The sequence below is a fragment of the Passer montanus genome, unplaced genomic scaffold (genome assembly GCF_014805655.1).
Source record: "Passer montanus isolate IOZ18808 unplaced genomic scaffold, ASM1480565v1 scaffold5, whole genome shotgun sequence".
NCBI lineage: Eukaryota > Metazoa > Chordata > Aves > Passeriformes > Passeridae > Passer > Passer montanus.
The window spans coordinates 3,266,548-3,287,204 of record NW_024369929.1 but is presented as its reverse complement, the minus strand read 5'-3'; the positions used below and the strand labels follow the sequence as shown (position 1 = coordinate 3,287,204).

The 20,657-nt window shown below is 37.5% G+C and overlaps 1 protein-coding gene across 5 annotated transcripts in view; it reads right to left on the bottom strand.

Annotated features, from left to right (window-relative positions):
* The window catches only part of APBA2 (amyloid beta precursor protein binding family A member 2), an 85,051-nt gene that overhangs the window by 38,545 nt on the left and 25,849 nt on the right, over nt 1-20,657 (bottom strand). The window contains exon 1 of one of the 5 annotated variants that reach the window (XM_039723208.1): nt 16,971-17,034. The exons of the other annotated variants lie outside the window; for them this stretch is intronic. The gene's annotated coding sequence lies outside the window, so the exon portion shown is untranslated. Of the gene's footprint in view, nt 1-16,970; nt 17,035-20,657 lie in introns of those variants that run through there. 5 annotated transcript variants of the gene reach the window in all.

The window sequence follows — 20,657 nt, the reverse complement described above, 5'->3', positions numbered from 1 at the left end:
GGCCCTAAAACTGCCATAAGTGTTATCTCTGCAGTGATAGCCCTTTATAAATTCCAGTGGTGCATGCTCAAAGATGCTACTTACTTGCAATAAAATCCAGTGCATTGTAGATATTGTAGAACACATTGCAGGAAGCCACCTGAATGTCATCTGAGAGCCAAAAGGCAGGGCAGGAGCCTGGGGAGGGAGGGGTGGCTGATGAGTGGAGCTCCATCAGCTCTGGGGAGTTGCCAGGGAGGGCTCTCAGCTGGGCACTGCAGTCCTGCCCCACAGGGGTCTGGTAATGTGCAGCATCTGCACTGTGTGGGAAGGACTTAAAAAAAATCATGGCAGACTGGAAATTGGAGCATAGGTGGTAAAAAATAGAGAAAATAATTCCTCTCAAGCGTGTCTGGCACTGGTAAGAAATAGAGAAAATAATTCCTCTCAAGCATGTCTAGTACTGATATACTGGGACATGGGAAATGGGTTTTCAGTTAATTCAGCCTGAGTGATGATTGAGGACAGTGCTTTACCCCTGTATGCTGGAACTGAGGCAAAATAAGCTGGATTTTTGGTGAGAGGCAATGCTGATCTTAATGCTATGGAAACTGAAGTTACAAAGCAATTTCTGCACAATAATTACAATTCTACTTGGCCTCCTTTGCAATCTTCTCTGGCACTACTCTTAAGGTGACAAAGTACTGAAATAAAAAGGCATAATTTATTATTTTCAGCCCATGAATTGCAGACTGAATGTGCACTGATTACGGCATCTTCAAGTACAAAATGTAACTTCTTCAACTGTACCAACACATCAGAATTACTGAGCTGAGTTTTCAAACACCAGTCTGAGAACTGCTCTTTATGGAGCTGCACATACATTGCTGTCAAGGAAACACACAGCTGTATTTTAACTCAAATATTAGAAAAGCCATGGCAGCCTAATTTTCTTCCCCTGTATCAAAATATCTCTCAAGCTTCCTAGCAAAATGCTTTAGTCACAGATTAGGTCTAGCATAACCTGAATATTTTAAGCTGTTTCATGTCAAAAAGCAACATTCCTTAGGGCCACAGGTCTGAACTCTTGTCTTCCCACCTACAGAGACATTAATCTTCCAGATTTTAAATGTACAAAACCAGAATTTAGAGGGTTGTGGGATTTTTTTGGGTTTTTTTTTTCAGAAAGGCAACAGATACCAAATTTTTTCCATGTGTTTTGCTATTCTGACTACTGCAATAATCCATCCTACTGCATGGATTAGTACTTTAGCTAATATTCACATCAGTTACTGTAACCTTCTAACATCATAGGTATCTTGAAAAAATTAGAAATTGGAGAAAATACTGGACTTCTATCTAACATTACTCAGTGTTGAAGAGAGGAGTAATGATTTGCTGGATCCAGAGGCATTTTATCAATCAAGGCTCCAATTGAGCCTACAGCTCTGCTGTAGGCAGATTCTCTGCTTGGTGTAAGACTCCCTCCTACTTCTTGTATCTCACCTCCCTCCTTGATGGCAGGGAGTTAGGTCAAACTTCTGCATCACACCAAGCACATTTTTCCATTTCTGGCTGCATTTGGGATGAAGTGTTCCTGGGAATATGGATCAGTGCTGGATCCCTGTTTACCTTCCTTGGGATTCAGTAATTTTATCTTGCTGAGACAATCAAACCCTGATTTCTGTTGTACAGTGCATCACTAAATCTCCATCAGTGTTGTCAGTGAATAAGGGACCAGTTACAAAGAGTTCTCAGTAAAAATGCATTTCTTTCAATAATGGTTTTACTTTATTTTTCTTAATTTTCCCTGGCTCAGCTCAATGTTGAAAGGAAAATCAATCTCCAGGAAACACATGCTGCATTTTCATGTGAGAGTAAAAAGGAGTATGCATAGGAGAACCAATTTCTTTTGCTCCCAGAAACAGGACTACTGGCTTACAGCTGGAATTTATTCTAATCAGTGCTCATTATACTCATTAGCTTTCTCCTGAGTTTGCTGCACCTAATCTGAGACAGCTGTAGTGGGGGGTTTATCAACCTTAACACTTCTACATGTTTTCACCTGTGTAGAAAGATCTCTTTACTGTCTTCCCAGTAAAAGAGGCCAATTAAATTATATTTAAAAATGGGAAATGGTACACAACTATAAACATGGTGAAATACCCAGTGTCATACTCCTGGCAGTACTTAAAGGACTACATTGCAACTATACTTGATTCACAAACTGAATAGCATTTTAGTGAGAGCAAACAAGTTATTTACATTTAACATGCACAGTGATCTGGGTTCTTTTGGAAACTAATATACTTTTGGCATGCTTATTTACAGCCAAATGATGTTTGAGCCCTGCTGTTCCAACTTACAGGTGAACCTAAGAATTTTACTGGCCTGAATTTAATATATTCACTTTTTTTTACAAGGTCTCTTTCCTATGCCTTTTCCTCCCCTGGTTTGTTTTTCCATCTACTCCTCAGTCGTTCTCCCACACTTCAGATATCTGCACCCTTTGTGAGTTTTGACAAAATTGATGCTCTAGTTTTGCTTGCCTGGAATTGTTCAATACCGCCTATTTTCTGCAGATATCCTCTGCAATCTCACTGCTATTAAACTGGTTCTACTCTTTATAAGTCATGTTCAGAAGTAAGTTATAAGCACTGCCACACAATTTACTGCCAGGCAAGATCATAGCACATACAGCCCACAGCTCTGTTTCTCTCTGCTGAGCTGTGCTGTGGATGCACTGCTGACTGAAGCTATTCCATATGTTAGCCCTATACATTCATCATCCAGAAATGCTGCAAAAAAGAAAAAAACAACACCCAACCCTCTTAACACAGACATATGTTTAGATCTGCTACATTCATCTACTTACTCAGTACATCTGTAACTGAGATTACAGTATTTTTCAACAGAACTGCATCAGAAAATTCATGATTGCAGGGCTTTATGCTAATTATACCAGTCTCTTCTCCACTAAAGATAAGTGGAAAAGAATCTAACTTCAAAACATTCAAAACAATTTTTAATATTAAACTAATAGTATTTCTCACTAGGCTTTCATTACAGAAGACTTAATAGGCTCCCATCTGCTAAGTTGGTCCAGAGGAATTATGACTGATCCTAGACTGGGAACGGGAATTTTTAATAAGCTGATAACAGAACATGAGCCTGCTGTGACTGTCAGATTCTGTAGTCTTTTGATTCCCCAAGGCCAAAGTGCATTAAGGTTATTTTTCAGTGGTGCTGACTCTCCAGACCATGAGAATTGATTATGCAGAGCTCCAGAAGCAGAGTGCCAGCTCCAGAAGGGTGACTGCCAGCTCCTGGAAAAGCAGGTGGGGCTGGGATCCCAGCTCTCACAGGAGCCCTAATCCAGCAGTGTCAGTGACAGCAGACTGAGTGTGTGACATGGGATTTTGGAAGGAGCATGGTCTCTAACAAAGGGAAAGGAGGAGGGGACATAGCACAGGAGGAAGGGATGTGCTGGTCCCCCTTGCACAGAGTGAGCCTGGGTAACACTGACCTATAGGGATGGAAAGAGTCTCCAACAATAAGGACTACCACAACATAATTAAATTAGGGTTGTGTTGTGACACTCCCAGTGCTATCTCAGTGTTGCTGAAGTTGTCTCACGCAGGCTGGCACAGCCTGACTTACTAGCCTGGACTGTGAAGTGTCTATTCCTTTTCTCTGAGGCTTTTGAATTTAAAACAAAAACACTCTATAAAACACCAATGCATTGTTTCAGGGGAAAGACCTAGGATAGAAACTTCTATTAGGACATAATCAAACCAGTCCTTTTATGTGCAGGATGTTAGATCTGCATGGCAGTAAATACCTACAAACACAGTCATATGCATGCATGTCTCTTCCTCAGTGCTCAGCACTCAGCAAGTTCTCTTCACAGTTCAGTCAGGCACAATAGAAGCAAGGACAGCATTGCAGCTTCAAGCCCAAAAAGTGTAAACAACAGCAAATCAAGGAGAGCAAACTGAGAGGATGGGAGAGGATGGGACTTCATAACCCAAAGCTGTAATTGGACAATTAACTCCAATACGTAAATGGACCAAAACTTATAGAAGTGTGAAAACTCGTGACTCAGAGTCCATCTTGGGTAGAGCTACAGTCAGGATCTTGTACTGCCCAAGATGTATCCTTTAAAGGGCCTTTTAATAAATCCCAACTTTATTCCTTTAACATTGTCTGGCCTCTGTTCCAGGCAGCCTTTTCTGCATCAATACCACCTGCCTCTGTTTTTTTTAAAGGCATGGTTTTGGAGGCCTGAGAGGAAAAACAGCTAAAGACAACTCTAGGTTTGGTGCTACTGAATATTTCAGAGCTTCAATTAATCATCTAAATATTATTTTAATATGCTTAACATAATTGAAATAGAGACTTAGAAAACAGCAGGAGATTTGCATGGGATGCAGAGCAAGAATGATTCTTAAAGAAGTGAGGGAAATGTGTGGGGGAAATGAAAATGAGCAGCATCTAAAAATAGATGGCATTAAAATACATGCCTTTGCAGTTATCTCAAGAGTAGCCACTAGGGTCTTCCTGTGTAGCTAAGACCAAAAAAAATTCTCTTATCATTTTCTGCTTCTTCTAATGTGTCTACTGTGAACATGAGGTAGTCATGAAAAAAATCACTGAATAGGCAAGCAAAGAAAATATGATGTCCATTATTAATAATTATGCTGATTTTATTAGTTTAACAACTGGCAGCAGACTGAGAAATTAAAGTTGTGAGATAACAAATGCTCATTTCTGTTTGTCAGGATTGTTTCATTTGCAGTTTTGCTGAAATTCTGCCTAAAGCTACAATGGCTGCAGTGAATTAGATACTGTAAACACACATCCCTGTATCCACAGGCAATGCTCCTAAAATGGAGCAGCCTGTCCTGAGCTACCACTGAGCTACAACAAAATGTTGTCAGTGTGCAGGGTGTATTCTCAGTAGAATATGAACTGTGAATGCTCTGAAGACAGGAACAGCATCTAGCCAGCCATACCTAATGCACCTCTGCTCACCCTGAAACCACCTGCAAACGAGAGATGGTGTGCAGTGGAATATCTGTTAAACCACATCAACGTGAACAAGTACATTTGAGATGTTTGATTACCTCACCTGAGAGTGAGATCTTTGCAATTACTTTTTTGTGGGCTTGAAAATCTTCCTTTCTGTGTCAGTCATCAGGTGATACCAAGGGATTTTTGAGATGATTTAACTATTTTTCCTATTTTTAAAAGATTTTACATTCTGAATTATGTTCTTGCATATCTTTTCATGGTATATAGTGGTTTTTTCTGTTTGTTTTCATCTAATAATCTCTTAAAATTCAATAATTACCTTGTAAAAATAATTCTAAAAATGCTCTATAACTGGCACCCACCAATAGAAATTAAAAGTAGAACAGACAAAGAAATGCTAAAGACAGTGGCATTATGGCACTGCAGAGATGGTATTCTTGAGCATATATCCCAGCTGAGTGTAGCTTTTATAGTTAAAAAGATTAGCTATTTCTTGCAGCAGAAATAAAAATGTGTAATCACATATTTAATTATCATGTATTGTTGATGTGGCTTAATCATCCTTTAGGATTTAATTTCCCTGCTCAAAGAGTGATATTAAACCTGTGGTACTGCATCCATACAGACGTGAGAGTTAGGACAAATACCAGTTTTGCAGTGCTAAGCCTGCTGTAGAAAAAAAGCTACCAAAACCAGAACCTTATTTAAGGCCCCTTAAACAGGGGGAAGCACAAAAGCAGAATATTTGTATTCAACAGAATAAGATGAGACTCCAAAATTAAGGCAATGAAATTTTATGGCTTATTCTTGTGACTGCTCTGCTCCAAGAGATCAGTTTCAAATAATGAAAAAGTACCTCTCAAGCACACAAAGTTCCAGTGGCAGCTATGCAGAGGCATCAACTTTGAATTTTATTCCATAATAAATACAAATTTTACTATCTTCTTGTGATTATTGTATCTCCTAATTTACTGAGAATAAGGGAAAAGTATAGGATGTATAGGAATAAGGGAAAGAGCTACAGGAGTAAGGAAAAAGTATATTATATTTTAACATTATCATGCATAAAGAATATATGCCATTCAATTAAAACAGATTCAGCCACTCTGAGACAATCTGCAATCCATCCAGAGCTCTGGTAGAATTTTCAGTCTGTCTTAGAATGGATTATACCAAGTTTTCCAAAGCTTTGCAGAGTAAGTTTCTGCTGACTATGGAGGCTACTTTCATGTCTGGTGATCTTTCTCTCTCTTGCTAATTTGTATGCTTCTTGTCATCTTGCAATTTCCTGGGTGAGACTTTTATCTCAATAACAAGGCTGGTTTCTGTACTGACTTGCACTAGATGATAACAGATCCCTCTAAGCATAAGATGAGGCAGTGCTGGTCTAACAGTGGGGAGCCATGTGGCTGGAATTCAGCACTGGAGCAGACACTGAAGCTGGGGGCAGCTGTGTGAAACCTCCTGAGGTCACAATTGTACACATCCATAAGAGCAGAACCTGGCCTTGCACAACTGACATGCAAAACCATCAGCTAATGCAAGTTCTCCAAGTCTAACAAAGCATTTTTCTGGTCAAAATGTTCATAAAAAACAGCCAATAAATTTCCTTCTTACGTCTATTTTCTGGTATACTTTGGAAAAGATTATTCACTGGAAAACGACTAAAGAAAATCTTATGCATTTGGCTCCTGATGTCAATTTAAATACTACTTTAGGAATAAAACTGATTCCACCTAAAATGCCAATATATGGAATTATTCCTTTTTGTCTACAATAATTCAGTTTTGAAATTGATTGAACAATGACTGCAAAATGTATTGTGTAGTCAAAAATGTTGTATAAGGGTCAGACAAAATCTCCTTTTTCTGGACTATGGAAAAAATACTATCTGCCATGGCAAATTCCTAGAAGAGTCTTTTAAGCCATCTAATCTGTACAGTGATGGGTGACTTGGGGGTGTGAGTGAAAGGTGAGGTAGGATTTGGGGACTTCCTCTAAGGTGAGGGATCAGTACTTTTGACAAGGTATGTGAATTGCAATTTTCAATGCTCTTAGACGAAAATATGAAACTACAATAAATAGCAGGAAGAAATATAATATTTCTTGGTTCCTTGAGATTCTCTTCCACAAGACTACAAGTCCAAGCTGTAAATGTGACCATTTCCCTTTAGCAGAAGAGCCCCTGTGGCTGTGGTGCAGCCACACTGAGTGCTGTGAGCCTGGCACTCCCTGGCGCTCAGCTCCAGCCTCCTGCACCTGAGATTACTGCTGGCTACAAGAAAAACAGGTTTTATTGAACCTGACATGCAGTTAGAAGGGAAAGGAAATTGGTTAAATTTAAGCTGTTTGAGCAAGCTTTGCACTCTGTAGCTATCACACAGCTATAAAAGGACCCAATGGGTGTTGGCTAAATAGGTTTTCACACATGCAAGAATAATTTTAGCTCATCACGAATTTGAAACTTTTAATTTTTGGAACTGTGTGTCAGACACACACACTCCCACTTGCTGCAGAGAGAAGTAAGGCTTCTCTAACAGGTCATGCATGTTACACAACAAATACACAAGCAAGTATATCTCTTATAGACATTTACATAAGAGATATATTAATACCTACATAGATATAATTAGTAAAGCTGTAACTTCATCTCCTTCAGTTCCTTCTCCCACTAGAAAAAAAACCTAGGAATCTCTCTAGAAAAGTTATGGTGCTATTCTAACATAATAATTTGGAGAGATGAGTTAACTTATCAAAGAATATTTGAAGAATGCCAAGACAATAACATGGATTGGGACAGTACTTAAAAAAAAATGTGACCTTGCCATTTAAACATCATTTAAGTAGTTTGAGGATTTATATAATGGGGTAAATTTATCCAATAACAATAGCAGATAACCATAAGGCAGAGTTATTTAATTTAACATCACCATTAAATGAAAATACAAGCATAATGAAAATGCTGCATTTTGGGCACATCCAGTTCCACCTGAAATACAACAACTGTATATATTCCTGTTATTTGTGCCTTAGAAATCAGTTTTTTCTTGACAATTTTCAGAAAGCTATGGCTGTTTAAGAATTAGCTCTTCAGGGTGGATGCAAATATCCCAAAAGCATTTGTGTCAACCCTTTTTATCATCTTTTTATCTTTTAAAAGCCAGGCATGTGGCTTTTAAGATCTGTCACTTGTTGCAGATGTATTTCCACACACACAAGGAAACCACACAGACTGGGTGCACCTGAGCTCCACAAAACATTACTCTCACCAATACAGCTGTATTCCACTCCCTTTATTCTTTGTTGTGCTTTCACAGAAATGCTGCCAACTCTCATCCTGGCTCAATTTAATTTACAGAGAGGCTGCTTTCTTATTTTAATATTATAGAGTTATGGTTTTAATACCTTTTTAACTGTTTTGCTTTTACTGCCATCAAGCTCCTTCATTGAAATAAATGCCCTCAGCAAAGTCCATATTTCAGAGTATCCCTTCATGCAAAGAGGTGATATTATAGCAAAGTAAAGCATAAGAGCACTGGAAAAAAGGGGACATTTTAGAATTTTTTTTGGTTTTCCATTCAGAAGGAAGTGAAATTTTTAAACTTGATACTTAAGTACAAGTGTACATAGTGTACAAGCAATTAATGTTTCAAAAGTTACTTATTAGTATTTAGTACTTCAGTTTACCATTTACCAAGAAAAGAGCTTTTGATCTTTTTTTTCCTTTATGCATCTGGTCAAATTTTAAACACAAAATAAATTGGAAATGCTTACCACATGCAATTAATTAACCATTGTGAAATTATTTCATATATGTTCTTCTCCAGCCTTGTGAAGAAAAATAAAAAAGATGGCTTTCCTTCATTAAATGCTAATTTTGGGTTAGGTAGAAATAAATCATGCATACCACTTGAATAATAATACAGAAGGGAATAGTGAAGAATAGGTCACCTTAAATAAAGCCTGGAAATTCAAAAAACATTTCAAACTGTACCATTTAAGGCAAACATTTTCAGCCCTACTCCAAGAGCATGCATTCAGTGATGGAAGAGGGTGGTTGGAATACTGAGACTGAAGGTTAGAAGAGCTGTGGAGGGAGGTCACTGGAAAGGCCTCGCTTGTAGAAGAAAATGGAGATGCTTCACTTTGCCATAACTCAGGGTTTAAGTGCTGGGTTAGAGGTTCACACCCAACCATTTGCACTCAAATGTTACAGCTTCTTGATTCTGAGTGCGTAATAACTCCTCAAAAAGGTTTCTCTTTATCACTATTGACCTTAAAGTCCTATGAATGATTTTACAGACTCACTTAACCATAGGGAAAAGAAATTTCTTTAAAATGTTACAGGAAAAGGACTGACAGCATTATTTTAATGAGTCAAACCTCACCCAAAATTACATTTTTCAGACATTGACAAGTGACATGTTCCTCATTAACAGTCTTCCCATTTAATTAGTATAAGAGGATTAGGTTGCATTTTTCTCCTTAATAGAACATTGTCGTTTTTAAACTGACACAAATACTTGCATGTTGGCAGATTTAGTAAATAAGTAAAAAAATCTTTTGAAAGAATAAAACAAGGGTAAAGACTATTGTGTTAGTTCTTTTCAAGATAAAATAGTTTGTCTTTGTCAGCAGAATTAGCAAATTACAGGGTTAATTTTTGAGACCTTTTACAAAATAAAGATTTAACAAGAGTAGTAGATAATTAAGATAATCAGATGCTTTAACTGTGAATTATATTGTGGGATTTTGCATTTTCCACCTTTGAAAAAATATCTGTAGCTTGCAGCTGGTTGTGTTTCAGGCACACTGATCCTTAGCAGATGATCACCTCATTTGAAAAGCAAGATTAGAAAGATTTTTCCTTTCAGTTTCTAAGGCACAAATTGCACATCAGTAAAATCCTCTGTGATTTATAAAAACTGGGTAGAAGATAAAGACTCTGTCAATCACTGCAGCAGATCCTCAGGATGGCTTGAAGCCTTACACCCACCAGCTTTGATTTGTATATATACACCTTATGGAAATGAGACCTTTCCTTTTAAAAAAGTATTTTGAATGCAAAGTTATTTAAGTGTGCTCTGAATGACACAGTTACAGCTTAGCAGGTTTACATGTAAATAGTCAGTGGAAACAAAGCCCTGAGCACAATGCCTTAAACTCCTATTTTCTATTAGAGACACACAGTGACCTGACAGGAGAAGGCAGTGCTCGATGCCATGTGAGCAGTGAAGGATGTGCTCTGAGCTAAGTCTGCAATTTAAATGGCTATTGACAAATGGATTATTGGTCCTTCCTGTTGTCTGCTGTTCCCTATGGCCATGGGGACTCGGACATGCTGCATACAGGGAAAACAAACGATGCTTTGGCATCTGTACTTGAATTGATTCTCACTAAGTCACTACAGGTCCGGCAGGGCCACCTCTAAGGCCAGCATTAAATCACGTCCCACACTCATTGCTCTCAAGCCTGCCCAAGAAGCAGCATGCACAGGCACACTGGTGGATCTGGCAGAACTAAGCCTTCTATCTGCAGGGCACAGCTGACCTGAAAGGCTGATTCAGATGCTGGACAGCAAAGAAGGTGCAGAATCATTTAGCTTTGAGCACGGGAGCCGCTCAGCAGTGTATAAAACCCATATCCCTGTAATATGGAGCCACATGGCTGATTTCATAAATGCATATTTACCACCCAGACTAAAGTACCTGAACTATGTGAACTGCTCCTTTATTTCCTGGTTCCCAAATCAGCTCTTTAGCCACAAACATCATCTTTCTTTTAGGTTAATAAATAACATCTAAAAATGCAAACCAGACTTGACCCTAAGGGAGGCAGAGTGTACTGGATGAGCAACACCTGGCTTCAAGTGTCTCTTGGGTGAAACAGAATAAATTCACATCTTTCTTCTGTACAAGAAGTCTCATTTACTTCTGAGGCTCACTTAGTCTTTTAAAAGTGAAGAATTTGATAGCAGTGCCTCTTTCCTCAGGGAAAAGAAAAAGCCCTAGGCAACACACATTCAAAAATACTCCTGACCTTATAGAAACAGGTAGACAGTTCTGGGGAAGTCTCCTTAGCTATTACTCTGTTCTTATCTTCCCAAAACATCAGCTTTTGGCCACTCTGGAATATGGGATACTGGACCTGATGGCCGTTTTTCCTCTAAGGCAGCACAGCATGTCATCTAACCCAAATTCTGCCAGTAAATAGCTCCAAGATAGTTCCTACCCTTCCAGGGACAAGTTCATACACGTGGGGGCAGGTATAAATTCTAACTTTCTATTTTTATTCCTAAAAATTCAGAAATTATTACTAGGACTATTTAAAATAATAATTTATATAAATTTGAATTTTAATTGATATAAAATCAAATTTCATGTGTACCAGTTTTCTAAACATTTAGGTCAAAAGTCACCTTTTTAATCAACACTAGAGACAGTCTATTCTCTTATCTGCAGAGATAGGCAATTTAGACTAAAGAGAATATTGCCCACAGAGGATAGTTAATTATCACTTGAAATATTTGTTAAAATTAAAAAAAGGCAAATACAAAACTTTCAGTGCTGCCATTAGGGCATACCAGACAAAGTCACGGCACAAAATCACCTCATCTATTAGGAGGTCAAGTTATTGGGATGAAAATTAGTAATCAAAGACAAAATTCTTAACCTGAGGCACTTCCGGGCAAAGAAGTGTTCCACAAAATTCTGATATCTGTAAAGAGATGTGTAATAGGTGTTTAGAGTGTCAAACTGCTGAAAGCACTCTTTCTGAAATGCAATTTATTTTTTTAAAACAGGTTAGAGTGGTGTGATCTCTCCATTAGTACCTTAGGAAAAAGCACTGAATGCAGTGTTGCACTCCAATTGCAGAGTACTGTGGAATTTGGTTACCAAATATTAGGGCCCACAGAAGTTCATGTCAGCTACAGCAACTCTTTGTTATTGCTCAGTAAAGCACAACACAGGAGAGATCTTAACACTGATTTGGGATCTCATGTCCTTTTCCACAAGAGGTATTTCATTCACATGCCTTCTCTCCAAGAAATATTTACCAAGGACAATATTTACCTCCTCTCAGGGAGGAGTCCTGCATCTAGTACAGCTAAACCATCTTTTCCTTTCTAACTAGGATTGACTACATAACCAGAAAAATAAGCAGATTTAATTGTTTTAAAAACCAAATTGACTTTTCAAGAGTTTCCCAGAAGTACTATTTGCCAGCTTACAGAGACCTAATTTCACACCTGCAGTAATTTCTTTGGTATGTAGGAGTGATTGGGAGCCTTTGGAGAAAGTTTCTGAAGAAAACCTAGAGACTGTTAAACTGCCACACAATGACCATACAGCTGTCTTGCACCTTACAACAATTATCTCTGTGTATGAAGACTGCTGTCTAAAAGACAAAGGCTTATTTCAAGTCCTTGTACTAAATCTGTTGTGGATGTCTGAGTATTTCAGTCTCTGGGTATTGCACCAGGAGCCTTCCCAAAGCTCTGCAATTCCATTCCATCAGTAGATGATACCCTAACTAAACAAGCTCAGTGCAAATCCTTTCTCACACTCACAATTTCTATTCTGAATTAGTGACTGAAAAAGGGAGTATTTTAATTTCACATTGTAAAGATGAAAAATATGTGCCACATCTATATTGCTTTGTTGGTTTTATTTTTTTTTACTAGCATATTTGAATCATCTCCCATCCTTCATTCCATTCCTCTCAATGTCAAATTCATTATCGTGCCATGTAAGTGGGTCTTACTGCAAAACAACTGAACTCTGAATGGTTGGATTGTGAATGTTTGCATTATGAATATTGTATCACACTTTTCTTGCACAAGAGTACCTGCTGATAATAGAAGTTATGGAGTAGATGTTTTCCACTTTCATATTTTAGATTTTCACATCTTATTCTATCATGTTTTCCTTTACTTCTGGTTTTTTATTATTTCAACAGTTGTTTAAAGTTATATCTCTGTCTCCAAATGTAATTCTCCAAAGTAAGGACCATCTTTTTCTTTTCCCTTTTCACATGATTAAGCTATTCAAAACAGGCCTCAAGGCAATGATTTAACATTTGGAAACACAAAGATAATAAGATTTTCTGGCTCAAAGTAAATCATAGCCATTGTATATCTTGACAATTTTGTGCCTGGATACTTAGGGATCAAAACCATTAATCTGGAATGCATCTATAAATTTATAGAATGCTGTTCCAATGCATATAACTTCTCCCTGACTCATGTAAAAAATGTGTTTACTAATTCATGTATATTAGGTGGCAAAGCAGGTAATGTGTTCAGGGTATGCTGTCTGCTGCTGAGAGATAGGGATGTCTAAAAGAGATGTTACAATTCACCTTTTACCAAAGAGCTGTCTTTATTTTTATCATGTTAGTTAGAAGGATTTCAATTAATAAAACCCCAAATCTGTGGCTATTACAAGTGCCACCCTGTAGAAATATTATAAACAAAAAGGATTGACAAAAATTATTCCTCCAGTGTGTTTGGTTTATCTTTGCAGCCTTGGGTCTATTCCATTTCAATATTTCCAAAGCATGTGCAATTTCTGCTTGGCCTTTCCTAGAGTTGCTAAGAGGAAAGTATCACTGGAGGTGGTAGGGAGGCAGCGATATGCTCAAAATTATGAGTTTGACAGAGGAAAGTAACAATCAACTTAGTAGCTTTCAGGCTATTTTATTTTTTTATTAGCTATCAAGCTTTTTCCTTTTACTGTTTTTTAAAATAGTTTTCAAACATGTATCCAAAATTTTCTAAATCTACTTTCAGTAGTGACCTTGTTGAGAACGTCAGTCCTGCTCTCTCAAGCACTACCCTAAATATCTGCTGAGGAAATACTAAAATTTCACTAGCTAAATACCATGCATGGAAATACTCTCAGAACAGGTACTGCTGAATGAAATTCACATATGCATCTAAAAAATGCACTAAAAAGAAATTAGTAATGCATACAAAGTTGGAAATATTTAGTTATGATTCAACCAAATTTCCAGTTTAAAATTTTTGCCACAGAAGGTAGGAGGAAGGACTTCTCAGCTAGCTCTTGAAGTTGCATCTGTGAGGCGGGTTAATACAAACTACAGAAATGCATGCTGACAATCAAAAACTTGTTAAAAAAGAATCTTTGTATTATAAAAACCTTGAAGTTGGTTTAAAAATTTTATTTAATGCAGTAATCCATAAATATTATATATTCCTACTGAGGAAATACTCTTTGGAGGAAAAAAGGGAAAAATATTTTCTGCGTTTGTAGGATGGCACAGTATAACTTTAATGTTGCACTCATAAGTGGAGCTAAGTAGGCACTGAATGCCTTCTATTTCTATTTCTCCACATCAAAAGAATTTTTTCCTGCTGACACAGCAGAGCTGACAACATGCTACAGTAATCAATGCTGTCTGTGTCTCAGACAAACCCAGGCAATGCAGGCTGTGGATGCCTGCAGATATGCTGTCAGCAACAAGCTGTCCTGAATACCTTGAGGAACAGCAAACAGAGCACCTCCACATCACCTGCTGCCTGCAAACCTCTGCCATGTCTTCAGGAGGCACAACAGAATGAACCATCACTAATTTCAGACAAGCAGCATAAAAACATTCCAAGGAAGAACCCACCCTTACTGGTTATTCCAAGATAATGAAAGCACAAAAGACCTCCTTCTCATAATAACATTTTTATGTTCTCTAACAATCTGCATCACACAGCTTCAACGTTAGGAGCTGAGGCAGGGACACGAGCACACCAGGTGGATCAGGTTATGTGTGAACAAGGCTCAGTTTAGTATCAGGTGCCTGCCAGGCTGACCTACTAACACAAAACACCAGCAGTGCTTCACTTCTGGCTGCTGTAATTAAAGGAGTCTGTACCAGAAAGGATGCTGCACAGGGACTCCAAGAGTATTAAGGAGCTCCAGATCACTGAGGGAAATTAAAAGCTGAAAATTAGAGATGCTGTAAGTATTGTCTCATATTAGAAGGGATTTTGCTTCATAGTTGTACTGGATATACTTAAATATATATTTTCTCTGAGCTTTTATATTACAGGTCTCATGCAGTTTCCTAATTGCCAGTGTAAACTGCAAGATACTTTAGAAAAGTGAATACAATTTGTTTTCTCAGCATTCCTATAATTTGGTATCAATGCCTCAGGGATATATTTCCACATGTGCTCACATAAATGAACAAACAATCTATTTAAAAACTTCAGTCCATGCACAAAATTTAACCTTTAAATTTTTATTCAACTTTTTGTCTCTTTTCCCCTTTTTAAAATAAGAGATGGATAGAATTTAATGTAATTAATACCTAGTGACTCTAAGGAAAAAAAATGGAAACTTTTTCTTTTGAAACTAGGATATTTTAAACGGGGCTGTAAGAAAATGCCTTCAATTGATGCTGGATTCTTTTGCCATCATACTTTTTCCTGTCAGATGTCCTCACATACATAGGAGCCCTTTTGGATAGTTTCCTGTATGGCCACGAAGTCCCATACACATATATCCATGCATAAGCATAAATGAAAGTGAAAAATGAATGTATGCATTATCCTTTCTTTTTAGACAGTGAGCATATGTTCATTGTCGACAGCTACAGGACATGAAGTTTCAACTTCTGAATAGTTCAGGATTCAACAAAAAGATTAAAAAATTACATTCAACCAGCTCAAAGGCCACAATTCTAAAAAAAAATCAACCTCCAAAATGAAATTCTAGAATGAAAGAATGTTAGGATGTCATGTCAGATTGTAGCAGAACTAAATTCTAACCATTTGCAGAGACAAGTAGGTTGCATTTATTTCAAATCATAATTATTTTTAAGGATATTTTCTGATATTTTCTGTCAAGCTGATATTTCTACAGGGTATTGGGGAATTTTGCTTTTATGCTTGTGTGGATAAAGGAAGAATTCTCCCCCAGGTTAGAATAACAAAAGATTTCTGTTCCTTTTCTGATTCTGTACAAAAGAATCTACTTTCTGGCATCTCCTGCCTCCTTTCAGTTAGAAAATTCTCCAGAATGCTGGCAATCCCTTTGATTCCCCCTGTCTCTAGGCAGCACTTCATAATCTACATATCTTGATAAGTTTGTCCTATAAATTTTATACTGTTACAAAAAGTTAGTTAGTGATTGCTAGTACAGGATCAATCTCTACATGGTTGTATTTCAAAAAGTCTGTACCCAGCTGACTTGCTGCAAAAGAACCAAGTGAAAATGGTGATCCCTTCCACCCTTTACAGGAACATAAACTGTATTCCAGCAGAAAATTCAGATACTCCTTTGTAGGGCTCCAGTGCTTTGCCAAGTTTGTTTCTTGTTCAGCCTCAGCAAACCATGCAACACCAATTACATTTTTTCCACTCCATTTTACTATTTTCTTTACTGTATTGCTAAAAATATCCTGTTCTTTCTAGACTACTTGGATGATAGCTGTGGTCCTTGGACACAAGTCTAACACTCTGATGATTCCCCCCTTTTGCACTAAGATTCTTCTGCACCACACAACTACCACACTTTGAAATCCAAACAAATATTAAGGGCTAAATTGCTAATCCAAAATAAGGCATGGTGTATGAAGAGTAAAAAAAGAGTATTTATCTATTTTATTTTCCTGAAGTGCAGGATAAAGGATGGTACAGACTGCTCCACTAAATGTCAGGTGGTGCCATAGCAGTTAATGCTAACACTCATCTCCTGTGTTGGTCACAGCTCCAGCTGGCACAGCCTCGCAGCTGACCAAGGAAGGAACAGAGATGCCTCATGCAGGGAGAAGAATTCAGTGTTTTTGTTGTACTATACACTCAAGACATCCTTTGCTTCTCCCACATAAACACTAAGTGTCACTTGTAGCATTTGTTGTTGTTTTAGGTGATCTTTGACTTCTGTGAGCATTATAAATTACTCAATTTTTCTTTCTTAAAAACAGCTGCTCCCTTTTACCTTCTCCAGTGAGGATACACTGCTTGGAACAACAGTTGCAGCAGGCACTGTACACACACAGCATCTAGACAGAAAAGGGGAATAGAATGCAAGAAAGCAGAGAAAAAACATACTTGTCCACAGTCTTGATTTTTAGCAAGTTATTACCAAAATAAAAGGCTTTCATTCTCCCAATTATTCTTTAAAAATATGTTTTACACTAAGTACTCTCCCACTGAAACAGATATTGAAAAATACTTTTTACCAAGAAGTTCAATTTCAGATGTGAGCAGCTTGCTCTCAGTTGCGTAGGCAGCACGAGAACACTGCAGAAGTGTTAGTGTAGAAGTAACATATAAGTGCATGAATAACATCTTACTGATTTAACTGTGAAATATGTTCTTTTGGCATTCATAATTAGGGGCAGAACAGATGGTGAAAGCTTAATATGTCCATTAAAATAAATTATGTTGCCAGTGTTTCCTTAGTCTATAAAACTTTGATTGGGTTGGCTACTTCAGATTGGTATTTTTTGTTCTCCTTGGAATGGTTCCTGTGCATATGCTGGAGAGTATTTTGTATTGTAACTGCATCAGAAAGGGGGGGAAAAAAGAAATTTGATGGGGAATTCTGTCTCAGACTAACAACACTTTTAAACAGGAGAACTCTGATTTAATTGTCTCCTCCCTCCCTTACAATCCTGTTCTTCACTAAAAGAAGGCCTAGTTGTATTCTCCTTACTCTCTCACTTTCAGCATGACAAAGGCTTGGAAACAATGCACGTTTCTTTATTTTCCTTCTTTAAATGGTCAGTAAAACCCAAGATTTGTTTTATGTATTGCAGACTTGCAACTCGGAAGAACAGCATGTGTATTGTCTAGGCCAGTGTTTGCAAGATCTGAAATATATTTACTTGCTCATTAAGAACCTGCAAGGGGTAATATAAAATAAGCACATGCTGTATTATTTAGAGTATTTAAAAATAATATTCTGAAACAAAATGAGAGCAGTATCAGAATATGAGGTTGTAACTAACTCCTTTCTCTATCTGGAAATAACTTTTAAGAGTTCAGAGCACTTTTAGGATATGCAATAAAATATTTTGCAAGTAAGAAATCAGTAGAGAGTGAAAATGGCTTTGCAACCTGAGCCAGTAGGTGCCTGGCAGCTGGAAAGCCACTTAATTGCCAAGCTTATGGCTCCCCTGAGCAGTGGGGTCCAGGCACAGCCAAGTTGCAATGGCTCCTGTTCTGCTGCCCCTGCACCAAACAGGGCAAGGAGAAGTGACTTGAGGAAAGAGACTCTGCTCCTATGTTTGATTTATTCTTGATTTTCAAAAGAACCTTTTAGGAGAAAAACATGGACAGTCACAGACTAGGACAAACGTCTAAAAGTAGAGTGAAAGTAGTAAAAATAGTGTGGAAGTCACAAATCAGCACAGCTTCACCACAGGATCATGAACACCATTCTTTGGGCTGACCGCATATCCCTTAAAAAAATCTGTAATTTTATTTTTTGTGGGTTTCTGTTACATGGAATATAGACAGCAGGCATGTCTGAAATTTAGAGAAGATGGGGTTCACTTTAAATGCATAAATAATGTTAGATGTGTCAACTGCCATTTCTACCTTTAAAAACCTTCCTTCAGTCTTTGCCATCTGTGCCTTCTTTCCACTGCCTGGAGACCTGCTGCTCCTCTTATCTCTTTGCACGCCTGTGTTGTGCCTGATAAAAGATTCTGCTTTGTGAAGTGCAGATTAGTTCACTGCTTGCATTAGTAGAAACCATCACTGCTAACTACATTCTAAAATAACCTTTCCCAGAAAAATCAACTAGGGAAAATGCTTCCATAGACATCATATGTATATTATACCCTAAGATATATTTTAAAAAATAAACTAAATCTCACTAAACTGTATTGCATATTCAAAACTGAAATACCATAGCTAGATACATAATGAAAAGAGTAAATAAATAATTCCAGATTTAAAAAGAAGTGGATGCATTTGGAAAGACTGTCATCAGAAGCATTGGAATAAAATTCTCCAAAGCAGATTGCTATGAGCAACAACCCTTTTTTTGTACTAGAATCTCCATAGAATTTCCTTCATGGTTCCATCACTGCAGAATGAACTCTAAAGAGATTTCTCTGTTAGTGGGCAAAAAAAATCAACTAATTAGAAACTGCAACATCTTTCAAAACTCTTTATCAAACCTCGTAGTTAATTAATCCTAATTAAAATATTCATTCGAAGCCAATTCTTCAGTAAGATGACAACAATAAGGTAGACAGTGTGACTTTTACTAGGAGGTTGGCATTTGAAAATTTAGACTACTGTTGACTCTGGGAGATGAAGTGACAGTAATGGGGAAATGAGAAAATGAGAGCACATTATCTGTAAGAGTGAGGAGAGGAGATACAGTCCATTAGCACTGCACATGGTGAGAGTCTGTGCATCTTCTGGTGTTACTTTAAAGAGTAAGAGCATTTTAGTAATTAAGGGCCCTATCTTAGACACCAAGCTGAAAGGGACTCAGTTTTCATCTCCACCTGAGACTTCCTTCACACTCTTGACCAAGCCTTGTGCCTGTTCATAACCTTCAGATATATGGAGGTAGAGCTTTTCAAAAAAAGAGCAAGCAGTTTTATACAAATGTATGTAAAATAGCACAAGAGAATGGATTTTGATAAAGTTTTTACTATCTCTTTGATAAGTCCATTAATTTTTATACCCCTGCTAACTGGAAAACTGTAACAGAGAAACCAAGGCAGAAGCACCACAAGTAGAACTTCTGTGAAAGAAGTGGGAGGAAAAATGAGCAGTGGGAAGCCAGAACTGTATTTGTATTATACATTATCCCACAGTTATAAACAATTTCAGTTCAGGTCCTTCAATAGGATCACTCAGAGGTAAAGACACTTGTTCAAAGTTTTACTTCAATAAAAATTTCTGCATGATTAAATTTGAATGAATCTCACAGCTGCAGATTAAAGTATTCGTGCTGCTTTAGCTTTGGTTCTAGGCTGCATTATCATACTATGCAAACAAATTTCTGTCAGTATTACAGCCTTTCACTGCAAAGACAGTGTAATTCACATCAGTTTGGTATCCCCAAGCAGCCACTGCAGCTGAGAAACCATTACTTAATTTGAGACAAACATGAGTACACAAAGCAAGCCAGTTAGTGTTGGTAAATTTTGATCTCAGCATATTTCATAAAGCAGCGTTTATTAAGAAGAATACCCCTCCCCTTCTCCATCAATGCCTATTAACAAAAGAGTATCTCTAACTGCTTGCATTCTATGGTCATGTTTCAGATAAAGGCAACAGGATATGTGCTTTGGGAAGATGCACTGCAAGCAGGCAGAAAATGAGACACAAAAATATTCTCAGATCCCTCTTTGTGTGCCTGCCTAAGCAGCACCTGAACCATTCAGCAGAGTAATAGATATGTATGATGTGGTTTTCCATGTCTTTTAATTTCAACAGAAGTGAAATGTTAGTAGTAAGTCCTTTAAGGTGAAATACTTCTTTCTAAAAAAAGACCAAAACAAAATAACCAAACAACCAAAAAATCCACAGCAATTTTAAGGTGAATACAACCAATAAATGAAAACCAAGTAGGCATTTTGATTCAAGTCCAGTTTTTTAGTCCTATATCTCAAAAAATAGTCAGTACAGTGCTTAAGCTACTATTGCTTTGTCT